We start from the raw sequence: 11,812 nt of genomic DNA on the forward strand, positions 1-11,812 counted from the left end.
ATTTGAAACTGTCTCATTGCTATATGTTTATCAATAAAACTTTGAAAAGAAAAATAAAATAAAATAAAATAAAATAAAAAATAAAAAATAAATCACATGGCCAGGAAACATCACAGTAATAACCCCACTCTCCTGGTATCAATTCTCTTGTGATTTGGGGTTTTTGCAAGGGAAACAATATAATACAGAATGCATTTTATAATATTATTTTATAAGGAATCATACAAGGAACCATACGTAAGAAGTGGAGGAAATGTGTTCACACACTAAAGACCAACGAATCCAGCTTGTATCCTAATAGCATGCATGAGTCCAGCTGAAAACCTAGAGCTTGTAGCAATGCCTCCCTCAAGTCCAGCTGGAGGCCCAGAGCAAATGGCAAGTCTAATGAAGGCCTGCTTCACTGATCTGTTGGAAGAGCTGAACGGTCAGTGGTAGAAGTTAGGAATTCTGTGCCTGTAGGATAAAGGATCTGTGCTAGCAGGCTGGGGGCTCCCTGCTGGAGCCAGGCAGCAAGGCTCAAGGTAAGAATCAGAGCTCCCTGCAAAGTATCACAGCCACCCTCAGCAGCAGTAAGGTCCTGAGCTCCTCCAGTGATGAGGAAAACCAAGTTCTCACCAGGAAAGCCAACATGACAAGCATCTCCTGGAGGGTGAACAGTGCATCATTTTCTCCTCTATCCCCAGGAAATGATGCTCAAAATAAGGACCTGAAATCCCCCAAAATAAACCTTAGCCATTCTCAGTAACAGTGAAGGTCCTGGGCTTCTCCTCTTACAGGAACAGCCAAATTCATCAGGAAAGCCAGCATGACAAGGTCACCCAGCAGAACGGCTCAGAAGAATCAGCAGCTTCTAATAGTTCCAACAGCTTCTCCAAAGAGCATCCCTAAAAGCGTCTCAACATCTTTTCCTGTTCTGCCTTTTATGCTGCTGGCAACAATCCTCAAGTGGATCTCCCACACCCAGCACCACACTGGTTCAATTTAGCTGGGTGTCAAATGTTGATCACCAGTTAGAAATTCACTACAGTGATTTTGTGATATAGTTATTTAACATGCCAGAGCCTAAAACACTGTGAATTACTAAATCCTGATCTGCTAAAGCCCGTCTTCTCACTTCTCACTAAATATTAAATGAGGAAGAAATAAACTTCAATCACACACTTCTCACCTCTCACTAAATATTAAATGAGGAAGAAATAAACTTCAATCACACAAATACGTGGAGAATTCAGGGCATTCTTAATTCAATAATGTATTGCCTTATTTAACATACACACCAAAATACATTTACAAACATGCATTCAGTAAAAATTTTAAATATTATTACAGGCGAGTATACAAATTTAGGTAGTACTATATGAATGTAAGTAGTAAGAACTAAGATTAAAGATTTTTTTTCTCATTTTGTCCTCAATGTCAATGTTTTAAATTTTTTTGCTGATACAAAATTTTTAATATCTTGAAGCTGAAATTACTTCTAGCATCATATATTATACTTAATGTTTAAAATAATTATTAAAGATGAAGAAAATTAGCAATTTTAGATGTTGAAGACAGATAAATTAGTGAAGATGACAGTAGTTGTAAAACTTCCATAGAATTTGTAAAACCTTAATGCTTGAATTCCTTTTTCTAGTATGGAGAATTATAATAGTGCATGACTCTGAATCATGAAAATATTAGATTACTTGCTTTTCTACTGTTAGCTTATAGAGACAAGCTCTAAACTATCTCTTCAGGAAAAATAAGTGAAATATCCATTATGCAAACTCTAAATTTGATTGTAATGAAGTCACCAGGCACCTCAGCCAACATTTTCCCTGGCATGAGGAAGTAGATATAAGTGAACTCAGATGTAATATTTATATTCTTCTTTTATTTAAAAGAGAATAAAAAACAATAAAAATGGTAACAGAATTTCAAAATAAGATGATAGCAAATTAATAATGGTTATTATATTGCATACTGTAATCTGCAGAGTAGTTGTTCAGATTATCAGGTATTAGTGTGAAAAATTGATCAAATAATACTATTACTTTCAATGAATTAATAGAAATTAGTAGTACAATTTTCTTAGCTATCTTGTTTGTGTATACATATTTTCCTTCCCCCATCCCAGTTGTTCTTCCATTTTGAGTAGTTTCTTTCTCTTCCACAGTACCTCCTCTATTTTATGATTTTATTTGTAATTTCAGTTTCTTGCACTATAGAGACAATACAGTGATAACACATGCAAGTCTGATATATTTCACTTATATGGTCTCTCATTGAGTCTATTTACCTATAAAAGCCTCAAGTTTATCTTTCTTGATAGGTGAGTTGTACTCCATTGTATTAAAAAAAAACACATCTTTTTTATCCATTCCTCAGATAATTGGCATTTGTGTTGTTTCCAAGATTTACTATGACAAATCATACTGCTTTAAACATGCATGTACAATGTTTCTGTGAAATAATGTTTTCAGTTCTTCCAAAAAATACCCAGGACAATAGCTAGGTTGAATGGGATCTCCAGTCCTAATTTTTTGAGAAATCTCCACACTGATTTTCATCGTACTGATTTTCAGTCTACCCTCCCACCAACAATGAAGAGTTTCTTTTTACTCTGTTGTTGATTTCTTTTGCTGTGCAGAAACATTTTAATGAACCAAAGTTATAGTTGTTTTTCCTTTTAAGCATTTTTCATGCAGTTTATTTTTTTGTTCATAAACTCTGCCTATTTCTTTGAGATTTTACCTATTTTCTCTTTAATAATTTAGTGTTTTGTTCTAAGATTTAGATCTTTGATCCATTTTGACTTTAGTTTAGTACATGGTGATGGAAATGGGTCTAGCTTTAGTCTTTGGTATGTGGAGAGCCAGTTTCTCCAATGCCATTTATTAAACAGACTATCTTTTTTCCAGTGAAAATATTTGGCCCCTTTATCAAGGATAAGGTAGGAGAGCATGCTTATAGTTGTGTCTACATCTTCTAATCTCTTCCACTGATTCTCAGGTCTGCTTTATTTTCCAGTATAATGCTGATTTTTATCTCAGTGCCTTTATAGTAAAATTTCAATTCAGGGATTGTGATGCCTCCTGCATTGCTTTTGCTATTCTATATCTCTTGATCCAGATGAATTTTGGAAATATTTTCTTTAGATCCGTGAGGTATGGTAATGATATTTTGAGATTGTATGGAATTGGCATAGCAATTTTGGGCATATGGCCATTTTCAGAAGTTGGTTCGTCTTATCCATGAGCAAAGAATATATTTCTGTTTTCTGAAAAACTCCTCTCTTTCAGAATATTGTAATTTTCACTGTTTACATATTTTACTTCTGTTAGATTGATTCCCAAGTATTCATTTTTATGCCATTATAAAAGTTGTGTTTGCCTGATTTCTATCTCAGTGAGTTTGTTATTTGTGTACAGGAATAGCAGTGATTTTTGAGTGCTGAATTTGTCCAGTTACACTTTTGAATCTAGATATTGAATCCAGAAATCTTTTGGTGGAGTTTTTGGATTGTCTATGTAGATTTTTGATTGTTGACTTTGTATCCAATTACACCATTTAATTTGGTCATTAATTCTAAAAATCTCTTTTTCTCTTTTTTTTTAGAAATCTCTTGAAGGAGTTTTTGGGTCTTCTATGTAGAGTTCATGTTATCCATGCATAATGATAATTTCACCTCTGTTGTGGTCTTTGTTCCTTTTATTTCTTTCCTTGTCTAATTGCTCTGGCTAATATTTCCAGAACTATATTGAAAAGGAGTAGTGACAATGGTCATCCTTGGCTTATTCCTGATGTTAGTTTGAAAGCTTTCAGTATTTTTACATTTAATATGATGTTGGCTATTGGTTTGTGATAGATGGCTTTTATCAAAATCAATTAAAGACCATCTATTCAGATTTTCTATAGGGTTTTTCATGAATAGTGTTTGACTTTTCAAAAGCTGTTTCTGCATTTACTGATATGATCATGTATTTTTATCCTTTGGCTCTGTTGATACGGCCTACTATTTTTATTGGTTTGCATATGTTGAAGCATCTCTGCATTCCTGGGATGAGTCCTACTTTTTCATGATGTACAATTCCCACATGATTTACTTTGTTCTGTTTTCTAGTGTTTTATGTAGTAGTTTTGCATCTATGTTCATTAGGCATATTGGCCTATAGCTTTTTTATTTATTTTTTTTTTGTGGCCTGCTCAGCCTGCCCTGGGGTTGTGGCTGACACAGCATGTGGTGCCAGGGATCAAACCAAGATCCCTGAAATTTCCTAAGTTTGCCTAAGCAGGCACTTTAGCTGCTGAGCTTCTCACTGGCCCCATGCAAATCTTTCCTTAGTTGTGTTTTTCCCTTGTATTGGTGTTAGGGTAACTTGCCTCCAGGAATGAGTTAGAAAAAATTGCTTTTCTTTAAATTTCCTTGATGACTTTGAGGAGTATTTGCATTAAATCTTCTTTCAATTTCTTAGTGAATTCAACTGATAATCTACAGGTTCTTCCCTTTTCTTTGCTAGTAGGTTTTTTTTATTATATTTTGAATTTCATTGACTAATATTGGGTTATTCAGACTTTCTTTATCTTCTTGATTAAGCTTTGGCAATTTATATGTTTCTAGGAATCTGTCCATTTCTTCTATGTTCTAAGTGAGTACTGATGATCTTCTGAGCTTCCCCAGGCTATGGAGTTTTCACCTTTCTAATTCCTTATTGCATCAATTTGAGTTTTTTCTTTTACTATTTGATATGGTTGGCTAGAGGTTTATCAATTTTTTATTCTTTCAAAGAATGAACTTGGTTCATTAATTTTTTGTATTATTTTCTTAGTCTCCATTGTGTTAGTTTTTGCTTTTTATAATTTCTTCTCTTTGTTCTTGTCATTGTGGTCATTTTTATCTCTATAATATCTTTCGGTACTCTATGTAGGCTTGGTTTGGTGGTCATAAATCTTTTCAGCTTTTCTTCTCATGAAAGTATCTTATTTCTCCATTAATTTTGAAAGACACATTTGTAGGGTATGTTAATCTGGGTTTTCAAATGTTTTCTTTTGAGACTTGAGAGTCTTCCCTCCATGCTTTTTTTTTTTTTTTTTTTTTTTTTTTTTTTTTTTTTTGTGGTGGAACGAGGGATTGAGCTCAGGCCCTTGCGCTTGCCAGGGAAGTGTTTATTCTACTGAGCCATCTCTCCAGCCCCTACTCCAAGCTTTTCCTGAATTAATGGTGTTGAGAAATCTGCCATGATGCTTATGGGCTTTCCTTTACAGATAATCTTTTCTTTTCTCTAACAGCTTTTGATATTGTATACTTTTGCTGAATTTCTAGGATCTTGATATTTATATGTCTAGGTGTAGATTTGTGTAGGTTTTGGCTGATTGGAGTTCTACGTGTCTCACTTGAGTGTATGTCAGATTCTTTTCCCAAGCTTGGGAAAGATTCTGCTATTACTTCTTCAAATAGACTTTTTATGTCATTTGTGTTGAGTCCTGATTTTTCATTTACACTTATCAATCTTATATTGTTTTCTTTGTATCATCTTTCAGCTGTTGAATTTTTATTTTCTGGTTCCTGGTTAATTTAAGGAGATCTTTCCTTTCATGAGCACTTCAATGTCTGAAAGTCTATCTTAAGTTTTGTGCAAGCACTTTTCCAGCTTTCAGTTGAATTTTTATTAATTTCCTGGATATATATCTTTGAATCTGTTTCATTCTAATTCTTTCATATATTGTTCATAAAAGTTTTCTGTCACTTTCCTATGCTCCTCTATTTTGTAATCTATGTCTTCTATAGATATGTTGAGGTATTCTTTCATTCTGCTTGTTACTTCTGGTTTTACATGAGAGATTATTTCTGATTATATTTTCTCCATGGTCTCGTGGATTTATTTCTTTAGTCACTATCCTTTCAGAAATTTAATGTGTGAGACTTGCAATTTCTTTTATGTTGATCTCTCCTGGACTTATTCTGGGTAGGCTGGAGGTCTGAGATTTCAGTTTGTTCCTTCACATTGTTATTACTTTATTTCAAAGATCATTGTGAATTTTGGTCACAGTTTATTATGTCACTGGTGTTAAGGCCTCTCTAGAAAAAGTCTGGTCTCCTGCGATATCTTCTATGTGTAGAAGATTCTTGTTTTGTGTGTGTCTCACAATCCTACATTCCCCATTAATTGACACTGGGATGTGCATTTCTGTTTAGCTTAGTCACCATTCTTTGGTGTAGGGGTTAGGTGAAGTTATTACCCCAGAGCTTCCCAATAGTGTTACCCATGGAAGAACAACTAATTACAATAGATAAGGTGTCCAAGTTACAGTTGTACAATTGGAAATAATGATAGCATCAAATACAATTCAGAAATTGACCATTTATAGTAACTATTCAGTTTGTACTTCAGATCATGGGAATAAAGTTGATAGCTATATAATAGAACCAATCACAAATTAGGAGTTTACATTTAAATTGTTTCCCCTTGTTAGAGTAGATTTACCTTGGATTCCTTTGGACAAGTCAGTTGCTGAGTCCTACTTCCTTCCCATGCTGGATGTCTTTCCCACAGTGTAGAGGGATGTGCCAGATACCTGAGTTCCTCCTAAGGTTCATGCAGTGGCAAAGAAGTAAGAGGTGAAAAATCTCACCTTCTGTGCAACTCACCAAGGTTTCCATGGTGGTGGAGACAATATTTACATTTTTAATTTTCTCTAGTTCAAATAATTTTCAAGAGAGTAGAATCTCAGAAATATATAACATTATGAATGTAAACTGGTAATGTAGTCACATTCATTAACACAGTATCTCGGTTTACTAGATGAGTTATCAGCAAAAACAGGACATGAAATATAATTCAAAGAAGGTTTGAGAAGAGAACATAAAAGAGAAGTTTTTGTTTCTTTTTCTTGGTATTCTAGTTATAAATGTATTTCTCATATATTAATGGTAAAAAATATAAATTCCAGTAATCTGAGGAACAGGGCAACATCAAAGCTTTCTGCTACAGCCATAAAAAAGAATGAACTTCTATCATTTGATACCACATGGATGGAGCTTCCATTATATTAAATAAAAGAAATAGGCACAAAACAAGTATTACATAATTCCACTTGTGTATAGATTGTTTAACTTTCAATCTGACAGATGTTGAGACTAGAATGGTAGACACCAAGGGCATGGAAGAGTTGGCATGGGTAGATAGGAAAGGTTTGTCTATTTTGCAGTTGTATAAGAGTTAAAACATTTGCTCTATCACTGTCAATAGGCTGATTTTATGTAACAACAATGAATATATATTTTAAAAATATAGAGGGAAGTATATTGGAAGTGTTTACCCCAACCCAATAATACATAGTTGACAGATATCAGTATGTTTAGCTTGATTTAAACATTGCATAATCTATACACAAAACATTACATATTATCTTAATAAAGTATGCAAATTTTACATTTTCATAAAACAGTAAAATATAAATTTAATTAGAAGAAACTTTCTGCTATATAATTATTGCTGGAGCATTAATCTTTTCTTAAAATAACACACAAACAATCTTCTTTTCACCTCCCAAAAACACAGACAGTAAAAATGCCTAAAAAATAGAAAAGAAAGTAGGTGGACGGTACTGCTAACCAGAACTTTGTGTTCAAAATGAGCACTGTTTTAAAAGTAGCTAAGGGACTGGGGAGATGGCTCAGTGGAATAAGCGCTTCCCTGGCAAGCACAAGAGCCTGAGTTCAATCCCTGGTTCCGCAAGAAAAAATAAAAAATAAAAATAAAAAAATAAAAGTAGCTAATGGGTTTGGGAAATAGCTCAGTAGAATACATGCTTGTGTGGCAAGTGCAAGGTCCTGAGTTTGATCCCTGATACTACCACAAAAATTAAAGTAAATAAATAAATAAATAGATACATAAATGTGTTCTCTTCTTTTTAGTCTTTTGTCCCCTTGAAAAATAATTCTACCAATAATTATTCTAGATTATTATAAGGTTCTGAAAAATAAACATGTGTTTTGTTTTGGAAAAATATAGCATATCCAACACTATTTTGTTGCTGTTTTGTTTTTTGAACCCCTAGGGTTCAAAACTAGGGCCTGGTGAATTCTAGGCAAGCACTGTACCTCTGAGCTACACCCAAAACACTAAAGCCTTTAGTTCAAGACATGGTAGAAAATGTTCTCCAATTCTAAGTATGTTTAATTTCATTTGTCATATTTACATATGAATGTGATGGTTAGGATTTATTATACAAAGAGCATTGCAATAATTATTTCTTCAATGAAATAATTCTAAAGACTTGAGTCCTGGAAAATGATTTGTTTTGTCAGATAATAGATTTATATCCCTTGACCATTAATTATGTGAGAATAATCCGTATATGTTTTCTTGAAGCCATCAGACACCAATTAGTATGTATCCTTTTAGCAAAATTGTCACCGTATAAAATAAAATGGTAAAATAAATCAAAGTGAAAACCTACATATAATTGTTTTTATTCCTATGATCATAAAGTTTACATATTATACTCTGTAAAGTTAAGCTCTTTAAAATTTTTTAAAGTCATTAAATTTATTTTGGAATTTGTTAAACTATGGAAATTACAAGACTGCAATCAAGCCAAGCTTTTGTTAGGATTTGAGGTAGTACTTAATGCGTTGTAGTTTGTTAGATCTTCATAAAAGTTCTCAGTTAAGCATTATTATTCTTATTATATAGCAAGTGGTCTTCTAGAGTTACCAGTAAAAGAAATCTAGAGGTACAAATTTCCATGGGCTCTATTACTTGGGGACATGCCTACCTCCTTTACTCAGTGCTTTCTAAGTTCAAGTGCCTAAACTTGATACATTCTCTTTGAGGAAAAACACCTCTTTAACTCCTTAACTCTTCACCCTGAACTTACATTGTTTCTATAAGCCACTGAATTGCCAGATAGGATGAGCATTTGGAGAAAAAATTATGAGAACATTGAGTCAAGGAAAGAAGATTGATTTCTTAATCGGCTATCACCTAAGAATGAGAAAGAATGAAGAAATAACCTTGGGCTTATAATTTGCAGATATGTACTTTTTGTTTCCCCAACCCCCCAAAGAATGGCAGCTATAGCAGCAGTTAGCATATTGAGCCCTGATTTACTGAAAAGCATATTGTAATCTACCTAAACTATTAGGTTTTATTAGAAAATTCTGAGAGACTATCTAAATCTGAAATAATAACATTTCCAAAGTAAAATGATGGAGGGTAATTTACCCAGTTATTCATAAAACACTCATTCATGTATTCCTTTATTTATCCATTAATAAGGCTCTACATCTTGCACCTGTATATAAAAGATAAAGCAAATTACAACAAATTTTATCAAATTGCTATTATGCAGATCTGTGAGAATTCCACAATATTGAAATAGTAGATATTTTTTCAAAATTTGTCAGACATCTGTATGAATGACTTTCATTGAATTTGGTTTTGTAGACATTTTTATGTCAATACAGATAGAGATAAAACATAGCACTTGTTTAGTTATGTCATGCATTAAAGTTTTACACTTTATTTAGACAGATTTCTTTTAAATTCTGCTCTAGTTTCAATATTGAATGTCCCTCAGCGCACTGCATTAAAGCCTTGATCCCTAGGGTCGTGCTCTAGGGAAGTGCTAAAATCTTTACGACGTAGAAAATCCTAAGAACTCAAAGTCTTTAGGTAATAATGGGTATGTCCTTGCAGGGAGCTGTGAGATACCAGCACCCTCCCTATTCCCTTTTGCTTTCTGGACACTAAGAAAGTGGTTTTGCTTTATTACATGTTCCTACGGTCTGTGCCACCTCACCACAACCTGAGAGCAGTAAGGACAGCAAAGTATAGACTGCAAACTCCAAAGCAGGTTTTAAAACAGTGAGCCAAAATAAATCCTTTTAAAAAATAAGATGGTTAGGTCAGGCACTTTGTTATAGTGAAGGAATGATTGAAAATACATGCACAATAGGAATATTTTAAGCACCAAATGGCATCATTTATGGCCAGAACCCTACTTGTAAGTGTAAAACAATATGAAAAGTAAACTATGTTGAATATTTATTTCCCTGATATTATAAACATAAGTCTCTTAAATTGATTGATGTTGCATTTGAAAGACAGTATATGCACACCTTTTCAAAATTTCTTCTTCTTCTTGTTTTGTATTTTAGGGAAGGGTCTACAGGGTGTTCAGAGTCTCACTACTAGTGATTCACCTGTTTACAGCCTCCCAAGAGCTGGGATTATAGGCACGGGCCACCATGCCTAGTCTCAATTGCTGCCTCAGCAAGTCCTGGGGGCAGGACCGGCACAGCATCCCCTGGGATTGAACCCCGGCCCCTCTGCCTGCTTGCAGGTGCTTTAATCCACTGAGCTATTTGGCTAACCCCCTAAATAAGAAGTCCCCCCAGCCCTGGGTACCAAGGATCAAACTCAGGACCTTGTACTTGCCAGGCAGATTTTTATATAGCTGAGCTAACTCCCCAGCCCACCTCTTCAAAATTTCTGAATCTTTCATTATTTATCTATACCAAAATAATTTCAGAGCACTGTGGCAATTTTTAAGTCAGTGAATTTCTTTATTCCCCGTCTTCATGGTTTACCCCAGAGTCATGTCAAATCTTGCACTATGATCTTCTCATTCCATATTCAGACTATTCGGTGTAACACATGCTGCCCAAATTCTCTTGCTTGACTAACATACATAAGTAAAGAGCTCTTATTAAAGGTTTCACTGTTTCCTCACGTGTGCATGTAAGCCATTAAGAAAAGAAGCTACTCTTTCCCAAATGTGATTACACTGACAGCTCTGGGGAAATTAGAAAAGAGTAGACAGTCTTAATATAAAAAGGAGAAAGTAATTATTTCATTTTTTAAAGTAAATTGTTTCTTACTGTAGTTTGAGGTCATGAGGTATCCTTGATAGGCTAGCTAAATAGGCCTTCATTCTTTTGTTTGTAAGTAGCATGATGAGCGAATAGCGCTTGGTGGATACAATTTTCTGAAAAATAAATTGTATCAATCAGCTTTCTATTGTCAGCACAAAATGTTTAATTTACACTATTGAAAGAAAGAAAGGTTTACTGTTTATCGGCTCTGTTTCAGAGGCTTCAATTTGTAGTGGGCTCCCCCAAGGTGGAAGTCACATGAGAGAGAAAACCTGCTGACATTAAGGTGACCAGGAAGTAGAGACAGAGAGGAAGATCCAGAGAGAGAGAGAAGAAAGGACGTGGGCCAAGAGTGCACCCTTCCCGGACATGCCCCAAATCACCTACTTCTTTTAAACAGGTCACTTTGTGAGAGCACTCTATGATGAGCTCATCAGCAAATCAATCCATTGGCAAGGTTAGCACCTCCATGATCTGATCACCTTCCAAAACCATTTTCTAAATGCATGAACCTTTAGGGGATTTTCTTTTAAAAAAGATGTATTTATTTATTTGGTACTGTGTCCTGCTACACAGCTTGAACTCATAGTGATCCTCTTGCCTCAGCCTCCCCAGTGCTGGGATTACAGGTGTGCACCACCATGCCAGGTTTCAGTGGCTGGTACAGAGTACAGTACTGGGAACTGAACCTGGGTCCTTGGACTTGCCAGACAGGTGCTTAGACTATTGATCTATCTCCCTGGTCCTTTGGGGGATTTTTGATCAAATAACATGAATCAGTTATTGACCAGGCAATTAAATTCTTAATTCATTAGCATTAAATCTCCTCCCATACTTCCCTCCTCTCCCCCCCCCCCGGGAGTTCATACTTTTGCATAGATTTTGGCATTATGACACTAAGCAGTCTCTTGACTATTTCAATAAATTAAAGCTCTACATTGTTTT

The sequence above is a fragment of the Octodon degus genome, unplaced genomic scaffold, assembly GCF_000260255.1.
Source record: "Octodon degus isolate 3935 unplaced genomic scaffold, OctDeg1.0 scaffold00030, whole genome shotgun sequence".
Classification (NCBI taxonomy): domain Eukaryota; kingdom Metazoa; phylum Chordata; class Mammalia; order Rodentia; family Octodontidae; genus Octodon; species Octodon degus.